We start from the raw sequence: 12,646 nt of genomic DNA, 5'->3' as shown, positions 1-12,646 counted from the left end.
CTGTGGTGGGAGAGGGAAGAATCTTTCGTAGACATGTTTAATTTTGTCCCCCTTGTTTGTTTTAATGTAGCGATGACGACCTTGTGATCGCTACACTGAGTAGTTATATGCTCAATGTATTGGCTTATATCGCTGTTTTCCAAGACGAGTTCGATGCACTTTCCCCTAGATGTAGCGATGGATCCACGCAGGATGGCGAGTTTCGGCATCAACGGTTGTTGATTATCCTACAGAAAATCAGCGTTGTTTGTATTGATGTTGAAGTCGCCCAAGAGAAGAATTGATACTTCAGTTTCTTGAAATTCCTCAATTTTTAAAGAACTTCCTAAATATGTTAATGAGGTAAACAAAGGAACTCACATGACATTTGCGATTGTGTAACGCGAATGTTTAAGTATTAGCTGTGGTGGGAGAAGGAAGAATATTTTGTTGAACAGAGGTGCCTACCCGGTCCCACATCCACAGTAACCCATGTCGACGTGCGAGAGGTTTAAATAGGTGCAACTTTGCAGCTGACGGTGCAGTGCTCAAAGAGGTTGCAGTCGTAACAGCGGGGTGGGACTGGTCAAAGAGCATTGACACAGTCCAGGTCACCACTCTGTACCGACGACGAGCCAAGAAAAGACTTGATTAGCTGCCAGAAAGCTTTCTGCCAGCCACGCCATGCTCATGCACACGTCACGGACCGAGCAGCGTTTATTTTCGTAGCCTTGCAATGCCGGACGATATGCCTGCCTCCACGATATACCGATGGAGGATGTTACACACTAACGTTAGTGCGTCGTCGGTTTCGAAACTCTTCCTCGATCTTTGTAGCAGCCCTCGCGCAGAACTTCTTCAACTCTCTTTCAATTGCCTTTTGAATATTTGTTATGGCGTAGTCACTAAACTTTGCTGCAACTTTGTCGAACTTCGACGTAGATGGTGGGTCGATGTACAGGCTCACCGACCTCAGATTGAGTATGCAAGTATGTGCTTCTGAATGCGCTGAAAAGGAAAACGAGAACCGCATCAGTGCCATAAGACAAAGCTTTGCGCGCAGTGCACAGACACTGGTGGTTTACTGCCTGTCTGGAGCACTTTCTTTCTCCACGTTTCACAGTCAGCATTAACTGTATTTGAAAACACGCAGCATTCAAGTTAGGGACTCTGTTCGTTACGGTACCTGTATAGATAGCGGCTTCCCACCGCGAATACTCTGAACAGTAACCATTCTTTATTATGTCTCCCGTTTTCGCGTTACCTAAACAAAAACATCGCGAAATAGGCTAAGGACTTTTACTCTGCAGCGTCAGGCAACATGGCGATAACCGCTCAGGTGCGAGATGCTAGCTTTCCTGCGAACTCACCGTCTTGTGCTTAAGAAAACTTTTGCCACATTCCTGTGGCAGAAGGAAACCAATCTATTCCGATCTATAACACCTATTTCCAGCGTAAAGTAACGCGTCAAATTTCTCGGGAAGAGTACAAGCATTACCGCCTCAGCTAACAGGCGAGTCAAAACGCTTGCTAAATCGGTTCTCGTGTTAGCCGGGATCCTCAAGCGCAGTTCAACTCCAAGCGCTTTGGCGAACAAGTGTCACCTTCTGCGCTGACTAATCTTGGCTTGACAATTGCTCTCAATCTGCAGTTACAACAGGGGGAGCGTTTTGCCAATCGCTATCGCACAACAAAGCCGTTTCGAAAAGTGTAGAATGCCGTTCCGAAAAGTGCCGAAACTGCTCTAAAAGAGCTGCTCCAAACCATCCTATAGAATTCGCCATTAACTGTATGATGCCGTTTTTGCTTTCTCTCCTTTAATGAGAATTTATAAGACTGGGCGATTGGGCTTCGTTGTCATTATTGTGCCTTGACTGAGTGTTTCTTGGTGACGTGTGACAATAGAAGTGCGACATAAGAGTACTGCATGTTAAGTTAAAGTTTTCTCACTTGCTTAGGCGCACCAAAGGTAAAGAAAACGTGAACGCAATATAGATGGACTATAGCTGCATAGTGGCAATTATTACGCTGTTGTCTTTCCTACACTGTGAACCAAGATAAATTAGCCCTAATTCTTTTACTAAAATATTATGTTTTCAGTATTTTCTTTAGCACACTTTAAATTTTCAGTTTCATATTTTAAACCTTGTAAACGTCAATGCATTTCGCAATGCCTCTCTTTAAATAAAGATAATTAGTAAAGCGCACCCTTCAGAAAGCTTTGCAATGCACCATGCATTGCATCTCTATAGGCTAACAATGGGGGCGTGGTACTTCAGCCGTATGGTACTGGCTAATCGAAAGTTCTAAAACGCACGCTAAGTGGTCTCTTTCCGCTTCTAAAGCATCTTTGAAACGTAATAATTATTGAGAATAGGCTACCCGAAAGGCAACAACTGGCCACAAATGCAGTAAATTCCAGACTACTGCCTCAACTTGCCACCAGATTTGAACAGGTGCATCACATTTTGCAATAGGGCTCACTAGCACTCAAAGGTTCAAAACTGGTTCTGCCTTGTGCATCCGTTCCGTCATGCCGCGGAATGTGACGCAGCCATTGTCAAGCCCTCTCGTCGTCGTAATAATTCCTCTCTCTTAGTCTCAGTCTCATGGCGCAAAGAATGACAACAAAACTTCACCTAGCGCCAATACACGGTTGTGATACTCGACAAAAAAAGTGCTCTAAAGTCACCGTATTCAAAGTAAAAGCTTGATATATGCGTAACAAACTAAACCAAACCTCCTCTTTCTTTCTCAAAACTGATGATCCTATTGTGGTGCATATTTTTTTTTACCACATATACCTCTAAACAGGAATAATGGGGCATGTTTTCCCCATTGAGCACTTACGGTATTTTCTGTTTCTTCATTTTTATATATTTTTTCGCTTTTGCGAGCTGTTCTTATTGTTTGTAAAAAGGAATAAAAATTAATTGTTCGAGGTGTTATTGTTCCATCTATATAACAGTTATCTTACCTCTATTGGCGCCCTGCCCCTTCACGACAACGAATTTTATTTGGCCTACGGCACTTCCGTCGTCTTACTATTGATCCGCTACTGATTTATATCCAGAACAGTGCTCTAACTTGCATGTATCATTTGTTCATCCGAGCGGTTGACATTAGGTAATGAATCAACTTCGGCTGCGTGATCGCTGAAGCATTTGTGTTACATAAAGTCTTATGGCGTCATTAAGAAAATTATGGTGAAAGCGCCAGTAGCGTCTCTAAATGGCTCAGGGAACATGTACAGGTTGTTAAAAGTAAATATTGATGATTTTTCGAAGGAAAAAAAACTTTAACTTTCGTAAATAACGCAATTTTAAGAAAGAACTAGAGCTTCGCCTGTGATACAAGAAAAACAAGTATGCTAGGCGAAAATAGAAAAGAAAGAAAACCTTGGTACCTGTGATATCGCCAGCAATGCGCGAAACAGTTGCTATAGAATGCGACTAGCGCTTTCTCTCGCTTCCGTGAGATTTCCTTTTGACGCACGAAAATAAAACAGAAATTCTTAACCTGGTGCTGAAACATATATGGGCCTCTGACCTTCTTTGAACACGCTTTCCTCTACAATTTCTCCCTCCCTTCGATGTGTACTTTTTCATAATACTGTGCAGTTCGAAGACTAAGACGCAATAAGAAATTTGTATGAATACACAAAATACAAGCTGCATGGGTGCACCCAATGGGCGGAGGATGTTTTGTCGTACTTTCCTATGTCACGCGGAAAAGGTCCACGTAGGACAAGCGATGGGGCGCGGGAACTACATAACTATTCCTCATGCCCCCGCAATCTCAAAAAGATGGTATACCCAGCCACAATCTACTCTGGCGTGCGGAGAAAAAAAAATACTACGAGGAGCGCCGACGAGCAAAATTTCCAAACATTGAAAGAGGCGTCAGCCCTTCGTGAAAGGTTAGCGGTAGTTATAATGGCAACCAGACAATTTGCGACAACCGCAGCAGAAGCACTTTGTCATTGTTTCTTCTTCTATGTCACTTTTGCTTCCGCAACTTTCAGCGATACATGGGCGTTACCTAACACAAAGCCGGCCTATACCTCGGTCTTTTATACGATGTGGACAGCTCGGGGCAACTTGGCAACTTCTTTTTGCGATGCCTTTCACAAGTTAATGCTGTTCCCCTGTATGTTGCCAACAAAAAGCGGAGTTATACGCCATATATAGGCCGAAATCTGACAAATACGTAGTACTTACCCCGACCAATAGGCGATTTGAACCACACATACACATCAAAAGTTCCCTTCTCGATGTTGTGAGTGATGTTGAAGTATTGCTTCTTCCGTCTCAAGCTGCTCTTCTTTATGACGAGGTACGTTGCAACGCTTCTCGAAAGGTAGAAGGGGCAAAAAATGACGGACATTTTCTCTCCCCCTTTTAGCTCGCAGTTCCCACTTAGATTTCCGCCGTTACGTACAGAGATCAAGCCATTTGTAAAGTTAAACGTGTAGTGCCATATTAACCAGTGCCTAAATGCCAACGTTAAGTTTGCCAGCACTATGGTTTTATTGATATGCATTTGCACGGGAAACCGTTGTTTCGGGTCATCCTTGCTGGCAGCTCGAAGTACTTGGCCTGCGTGAGGTAGATGAGAAAAACATTATTATTTGCTAGCTCTTGTATCATTATCGGCTATCTCATAAGGCAGTATAGATAACGATGATTTTATTATCCGTAGCAAGTGTAGATGTAAAGTTGTCGAGGCAGATTCAAAAAAGTGTTTATGTGACTTGCAGGCCACACCACATTCTGGATATTGAAGGCCCACTAAGCTTGCGCTTAAAACATATGTTGTACAATCGTACATTATTCTGACAAAAGTACTTGTTTGCATTAAACAAAAGTAGACGGCGTGCTCTCTTGCGTTTTTATAGAGTAGCTTTGCGATCCGCGACCAAAAGAAAATGATATCTTGAAGATGTGCGGTTAAGTTTAGCTGAAGGGGATTTCTGTTAACCATTGCTTCGCACCTCTTCATTTCAAACATTCGTTCTAGAAAAAATAAGTGCAGTATAATCATCTGGTGTTCCGTAAGGTTAATGATCTGCTTAGAGTGCCATGAATTGTAAATTTAAAAGGACACTAAAGAGAAAGATAAGTTGGGTTCTATCAGTAAATTACCTTTCCACAATACCAGAAAAGCCTTTCTTATCGTGTAAGGAGGCTTAACAAGCCAGAGAAGACAGAGAAACCAAAGACGAGTGGCGACACTGACTTATAATTCCTGCACTAAGTTGCCATCACGGTTTATCACGGCGTCCGGTCCGGCTCAATTAATTATTTTTTTCAGTAAACATAAGCATCTTCTATGCTAATTGTAGCAATGCATGAACTCGAAAAATTCTGAAGATATTCAGGGTGCCACAATGACCGAAATACGAGAAAACATTTTTAAATTAAGATGTCAGACTGGCGTACGGGCGCTCGGGTGGGTGCAAAATTAAAAAAAAAATGTATAGAATTTTGCCTAATATTTCCTGTTCGACTAATGAGCATGTTATCGCGAAATGAGTAAAACATTTTTGCTACCCCAAACTAACTGATTCATTTCAGTCCCTATTTAACGACAATACGCAATTTCGCGCCAAAATGGGGCTTTCCATCTGCTTACAGCTTCTGAGTGCCAGAGAAGATCCAACAGCTTCGCTTAAACTTTGATGTTCTGCTAACTTTAACGACTTCGCATTTATGTTCTCGCCTTTCGACTCTCTTCAGTATTTAGTTATTTTATTTTTCTCTTTGTCGTCGTCGTCGTCGTCGTCGTCGTCGTCGTCGTCGTCGTCGTCGTCGTTGTTGTTGTTGTTGTTGTTGTTGTTGTTGTTGTTGTTGTCGTCGTCGTCGTCGTCGTCGTCGTCGTCGTCGTCGTCATGTGGCTAAGAGCAGCCTGCCCCGTGTAAAAACGCCGATATTTCCTTTAAGTGCTATGGGCATTAAGTGCCAAGTTCGCAACAACAGACAGGCCCCAGTAGCATTCTATGGCATCGAGAGGAGAAAAAAGTGTATAGCACTTTTGATGCCACATCTGTAAGGAACCAGAAACTGTGTATTTACAAGACAGAGAAGAAATTATTTCAAAACGTCATTCCCTCAATTAGGTTAAAGGGAAATTTGTTTATGACGCAATAAGTTAACAACGACAGGTTACATACAAACTAGTAATTGTTTCATGCTCGTTTTCTTGACTATTTGATGTGACAAGCTGGTATTTTAACACTATGTCTTAGTCTAGAAAGAATAACACGCTTTGCAGGTTACATAGTTCTTGTGTACCCAGTCCAAAAAAAAAAGCTAAAGGAGGGGTATTAATACGACAATATGAGGAATACTATTGTATAACTTGGAACTCTTAAAAACTCAAAAGAAGTATTGTAAATCCTGTGGAAAATTTTTTCTTCAGAGTTCTGTATTTGGCTTTGGCCACAGAAGCATCCGCGTGGATACTTGCAGATGCGCTTGTGACACAAGTTGAATATCCGCTTAATTTCATGAATAATTAATTCGATCTTTTGCAAACTTACCGATCGAATTCGAAATCACTAGAATACTTCGAAAATTGATCTCCTTTCGATAATTATGCGTTTCTCTAAAAAAATCATCATCCCTATTTATTTTATATTGTATGCAAAATTTACACTTTACCTGCCTTGCTTTCTTATCCACCCGCCATGGCGGCGTAGTGGTTTTGGTGTTACGCTGCTAAGCCCAAAGGCGCAGTATCAAATCCCCGCCAGCGCGGCCGCATTTCAATGAAGCGAAATGCAAAAACGTCCGTGTACAGTGCATTGGGTGCACGTTACAGAACCCCAAGTGGTCAAAATTAATCCGGAGTCCCCTACAGCGTCCATTATAATCATATCATTGCTTCGGCACGTAAAACCTCAGAATTTATTAAATATATTATATTTTATTCCTTAAGTTCTACCGCCCCTCCTTCGTTTAACTGCCCGCTTTTTTTTGCGAATTCCTGTAAGCGCCATCATGTAAAGGAGCAATCTAGCAAGAATTCAAGCAAGCATGCAAGCATGCAAGCGAGCAAGCAAGCGAGCAAGCAAACAAGCAAGCAAGCAAGAAGCAAGCAAGCAAGCAAACGACCAAGCAAGCAAACAAGCGACCGAGCAAGCAAGCAAGTCTTGCTGAAGAGGTTGATTGTTTGCCTGGTTGTCGCGGCAACGTTTCAAGAAATTAAAACAAGCAGGTTGACAACATCTCGCAGAACAGTCAGTACTTGATGTTTTGCCTAAGTATAGAGCAAGTTTGGTTTCTTACTGTTGGCATCAAGTATTATGTTTTACACTATTTTAGTTAAATTTGGTGAATCAGTCGGTCAGTGGGGCAGATGTCGACAAATTCTCGAGGGAAGGACCTGGAGTCCTTGGTCCCACTTTGGTCGGCCTCTCTCCACCCTAATCAAATGTTTCTTGACGCTTTCTTACGTAATGAGGCAATCCGCATACCTATGACACGGGTGCGTTTGCGCGGAGGAGCCACTGGACTCACCAAACCGAAAGAATACGTAAATATTGTTACGATGAAGTCCTGAAGACAACGAAAAGTGGACACAGCCGGGCTGGGCTTTCTTCCGTCTCCGCGAACGTTCGCTTTTTTAAATTATGTTATAAATAGTTTTATACTCGTAACATTCGGTGAAGGTTAAGCGTAGCCGACGATGGCCGGTGCAGGCGTCGACGACGTGTCGTCCCCAGGAGTCATTGTCACAAGTTGGGTGTGACGTCCGCTGCGGAGCTCCGCGTACTTCGTAAATAGTTACGAAGTTCGATGACTTTGACCGCATCGCCGAAACGGCAGGAGACACCGATAGCTCTCCGAAACGCCGACATCGAGTTTATTCCATGCTTTCGAAGCTTCTATGAGCAACGATCAATTGCACACAACCTTCCAGCATTATTAAACAAACGCCAAAACGCTGCAAGTTTCTCCCCTAAACAGTTAAATGCGTATTTTGTTCAGGGGGCACTGTTGTGTCAGCACTGTAAAGCTATATAGGCGTAAGCTGGAATCTGTTGGCGCAGGACAGGGGTAATTGGAGATCGCAGGGAGAGGCCTTCCTCCTGCAGGGTACACAAAATAGGCTGATGATGATGTTGATGATGATGGCGTAACGCTAAAAATGTTGTAACACTCCTACAAGTGATAGAAAGTTCTTATTCTCGTTTGATTTGATGTTGGTAATAACTTACATTTTTCTTAATTATGTGTAGTATTTGTCATCATTAGTGCCGCTTTCTAAGTTTAATATGGTCATATCCTGTACTTGCAATGTTAGGGTTTGCTCTTATCTGATGTGCTTATAACGATTTGCTTTGTATCTGAGGCTCCATATATTTATATTCTATTTTATTCTCCTTGTCACCGACTGTCAAATATATGACGCCTCCTGGGACCAATAAAGTTGTATATCGAAACTTTTAGCCCTGAAAGACGTCTTCTAGTGTACACTACGAAAAATGAAGTTGAATTGAGTTGGACTGAAAGCAGAACAGGCACAATATCAAGTGGCCACACGTCAACAGCTTCACATTACTGACGTTCGACCGTTCGTCAGACGTGTAATCGTCCACTGTTCACAGAACAAGACTTACAAGCATCACCTATTCCTCTCTGCATCTTGCAGGCACCAAGGTGATGCAGACTGCAAGTTCAATCTGGCTGAGACTCTGGAATACACTACGCGGCTGGTGTTGCCGTTTACCGGTGGAACCGAATGGTCGCCACTGTACAATTACTATCAGCATGAATTCAAACGCTGAGATTTCCGAAATTACACCGTTGTATTGTCCCGTTTGCTAGTTCACCTGTGTTTGCAATAACGCCTTCATTCAAACTACAAAACGAACGCTTCAGACTACTCCATGCTTAGAAAGCGACTACAGAGCAATCGCACGTGTCATCTTCATGAAATTGCGTTGCGCCGTGTCGATCAAAAAAAAAAATTCTTGTGCTTTAGGTGCCAAAACCATGATCTGACTATGAATCACGCCGTAGTGGGACATTCCGGAAACATTTGTACCACCAAGGGTTCCTTAACATGCACCTAAATCTACCTACATGGGTATTTTCACAGTTCGCCCCCGTCGAAATGCAGCCGCCGTGGCCGGGATCGCCGTGTCGCTTACAATGCCGCAATGGTTGGCGCGTCGGCCATAGCTTTTAGGAGGTCATGTAAAATCATGTACATTGAAGTGGAGCTGCTTAGCAGAGTCTGTGACGCGAGGCGGCAGAGTCTATGTCTTCTTGGGTGCTATAACGTAAAACTGTTCCAAATTTTTCTATTCCAATTCTGCAATCAGCTCACCGCGATTGGTCAAAAACTTTTTTGGACCACCTCCACTTCACTTGTCTGTCACGCGACGCCACGAAAACCGCGATAGCTCCCCATCTGATATGACGTGTAAACACTGATTATGCTTAATTTGAGCGAACAAAACAAAAAACGTTATTTCTGATTCGACGCCTTTTTGCCATTAGCCCTCGGCTATTGGTCAAAAGTTTTCGGGCTGCACCCACTTTACCTGCCTCTCACACGACGTCACAAAACCGCAAAAACTTACCGCGTAAAAGTGACGCGTACGCGTTAACGATGCATTAATATGCCGAACAAAACTGAATTTTCTTTTGAATAGCCACAGGCTGCCCCGTTCCGAAAGGAATAAAAGATGGCTGCCGCCGATCGCTCCGGCACTGGCTGCTCGCCTCCACCGGAGAGCATGGGTTTAATTGCGCGTAATAAAACTTTTTGCGTGGCCGTGTAACGTCTTCGAGAACTTTCGGCACGTTTACGACATCGTGCAGCCAACTATTATTTGCTGAGGATCCGTTTTAGCGTCATTCTTAAGCTTCCGTTGCATGCCGCTGCGATTGTCGACGAACCACTGCAAGCTAAGTAAGAGAAAGCGGACCAATCGCAGACGCCAGCACCACCCTCTTAGAATAGAATAGAATTGAGTATTTATTCTCTTTTTTCGATGTTATATACAGCATCCAAACATACATCGCCACGTTAGGAGGGAGCCTAAAGGCTGTATATGCCTGACGAGGCCTATCCTTCTCGTGGTTATCGATCCGGTTATCCGGTTACCATCCGGTTATCGATATTCAGTGCGGTGGCTCGGCCCCGTCGAACACCTCTCCACTTGAACATGCCCCTCGCCTCTTGTGAGCGAATTAGATAAGACAAGCCGCTCTGTGCAGGTAATGTTATTCGTTTTTCAAGCAAACAATAGTGACCTCCTATGAACGAGGGGAGCATTTGATTGGTTTGTTCAGACGACCCTGCGGGGGACCGCCCTATGCTTGCGTCGGCGGTTACGCAAATTTGACGTCAGGAGATTGTAATAAAAACATATTGGAATAGTTTTATGTTATACGGCCCCTTGTCTCTTCTTTATTTATTTTTTCATCAGCTATCGCTTTACAACTTCGCATTATGGGCGAAACGTTTTTTTTTTTATATAGCACTGCTGCTCCGTCAGTAGTTCCAAAGCAATACATGCATTTGCGAATGTACGCTCGGCAAAGTCAGGCATTTGCTGTAAAAATGCAACACGGTTTCTTACCGAAGACTAAAAGAGACGTGGTCACGAAGAGAAGTTGAGCTTTCATCTGCAATGAGCCAAGGCTATTATTGCAAAGTCAGCGATAACATTTCTTCTTTCCACCTTAACGTAGAGAACATGAAATGACGGGGAAACATTGGTCCTCAACAAAGAATGGAATGATTTCAATCCAACTAAAACGACGACACAACACAGGCAACAGACCGGACAACCGGGCTAGTTGGTAATGAGTCATTATGAATACGGCAGCGCAAAACACGAAGAGCACAAAGAACTGCCCATTCTGATTGCTTCTTGTCGCCGTTGTGTTTCGCACTGCCGCACTGCACAGGTATGTGCATAATACGTAAGTGCTCCCATGTTAAATGTCTAGGTGAATTTCATTTAAAAGAAGGCGAAAATACCATCACCGAGAAAGGCGCCAAAGACATTAAAGATGCAGGAGAAGCAGGAAAAGCTCAGAGGCAGTTTGCACGAACATTTATTAACATAAATAATAACGAATTTAAGAACGCGTTCTTAAATGTTCTATAGACAAGTTTTAGACCGCACATGAACCCGTTCTTAAATTAGTTATTATTTTTGTTATTAAATGTTCGTGCAAGCCGCCCCAGTTCATTGCTTAATGATATAGTTTCAGTCTTGCAGAGCATGCAACGTTTTACGGGCTTAAATTTATTTTTGCTAGTATCTGTTTCTTTGTCTTCAAATACGCGCGAGAGTGAACAGATGTCTGCATGCTTATGTGCACAAAACAAAAGTGCCGGACTACTTTACGCAGAAAAGTATTGTCATATTTTTAATGGCTGTCTGTAGGTACGGGCCCTCTTGGTCAGAAACAACGGCTGCTTTTGTAGTCGCAATGGTCGAGTGCGTGAAAACAGTTTGATGGCTGCCAAATGCAATCTCGATACAACAGATCGAGCTTCGCGCAGCATAAAAAGCTTACAGTCTGGTTATGTTCGATATTGCATCAGAAAGGTGTAAATAAAATTTTGACATGTTCACTTACCAATTTTGTACAGGCGTTCTCAAGTGCTGATTTAAAACTTACGTCTATAGCTTACCATACAGCGCCGAATAAAATAAACATATCAGATACGGGTTGAAGAATCGTGGCAACATTGAATGTAATACCAAGGAACACACAGCTCACAGTCGAGTTTTGATGTCAGCATAAGTTCTCTCACCGGTAAACTTCAGACCAAGAAACGCAGAATCCAACGTCGGCTTTTCACTTAGCTCATAGGTTCGAACGACAAGCAGTGCCTGCACTTGACATGCAACCTTTCCAGCAGGCACAATTGTAACGGCAAACGAGAGTACTTTCGGTTATGACTCTCCCTATAGTACATCGAATGCTTATTTAAGCACACGAATCCGTGACAGCCACTGCGTATATTGGAGGCCGTAGACTGAAGTCAGCGGCATCAGAAAATTACGCACAACTTTTATAAGACATGTTTTACAACATGCTCCGTGACCTTTATTCAAAAGGGCAATAATCGCAAAGACAGGTTCAACGCCACGTAATAGAGCTTTATGGAAACATGTCGCTCTGATGTATACTGCCGTTTTCGGCATAAACAATGGCTGTGCCGTCTGCGTTGACGCTAGTCTGTCATGGAGTGTTATGTTTGACTAGCTGTCTGACATGACTGTGTGGGCGCATAACGCACATTGTTTAAGCCTCCTCCCTCCCCCCTCCCCCTCCTCTGCACTTCGTTTCAAAATAAATGCAGTTGAAGTTGAGTTCTAGTAAGCATGCACCAAGAACACTGTCAGCCGACAACTAGCCCTAAACATCGGCAAGGGTTGCTAAAATGGAATACAATGCTTACGCCGGAGTTTTCACAGATGTAACTGCCAGTCAGCAGAAGTCTACACGAAAACAGAAATCTAAAGAAGCCTTCCTGCGTTAGAACCAACCCGCACCCGCCAACTCTACAACTTGTCTTCGCGAATTTAGTAATTTAATGTTTGCTGGCTCTTTAGATTTTACCAAACGGTCTTTCAGGCTGTCGCCAGTATCTATACGCCAGGTATACCAGATTCCTGCAATGAGCCAGA

At 43.2% G+C, this 12,646-nt stretch overlaps 1 long non-coding RNA gene across 1 annotated transcript; it reads right to left on the bottom strand.

Moving 5' to 3' along the window:
* Window positions 1-640: 640 nt before the first annotated feature.
* Window positions 641-11,976, bottom strand: LOC142581914 (uncharacterized). The gene is made up of 4 exons (XR_012828318.1): window positions 11,767-11,976; window positions 10,577-10,622; window positions 4,200-4,577; window positions 641-987 (listed from the first exon to the last, which is right to left on the bottom strand). It is a non-coding gene; the product is annotated as an uncharacterized LOC142581914 (long non-coding RNA).
* Between the last annotated feature and the right edge of the window lie 670 nt (window positions 11,977-12,646).

Source organism: Dermacentor variabilis, chromosome 5 (assembly GCF_050947875.1).
Source record: "Dermacentor variabilis isolate Ectoservices chromosome 5, ASM5094787v1, whole genome shotgun sequence".
Classification (NCBI taxonomy): Eukaryota; Metazoa; Arthropoda; class Arachnida; order Ixodida; family Ixodidae; genus Dermacentor; species Dermacentor variabilis.
This window is presented reverse-complemented; position numbering and strand designations above follow the sequence as displayed.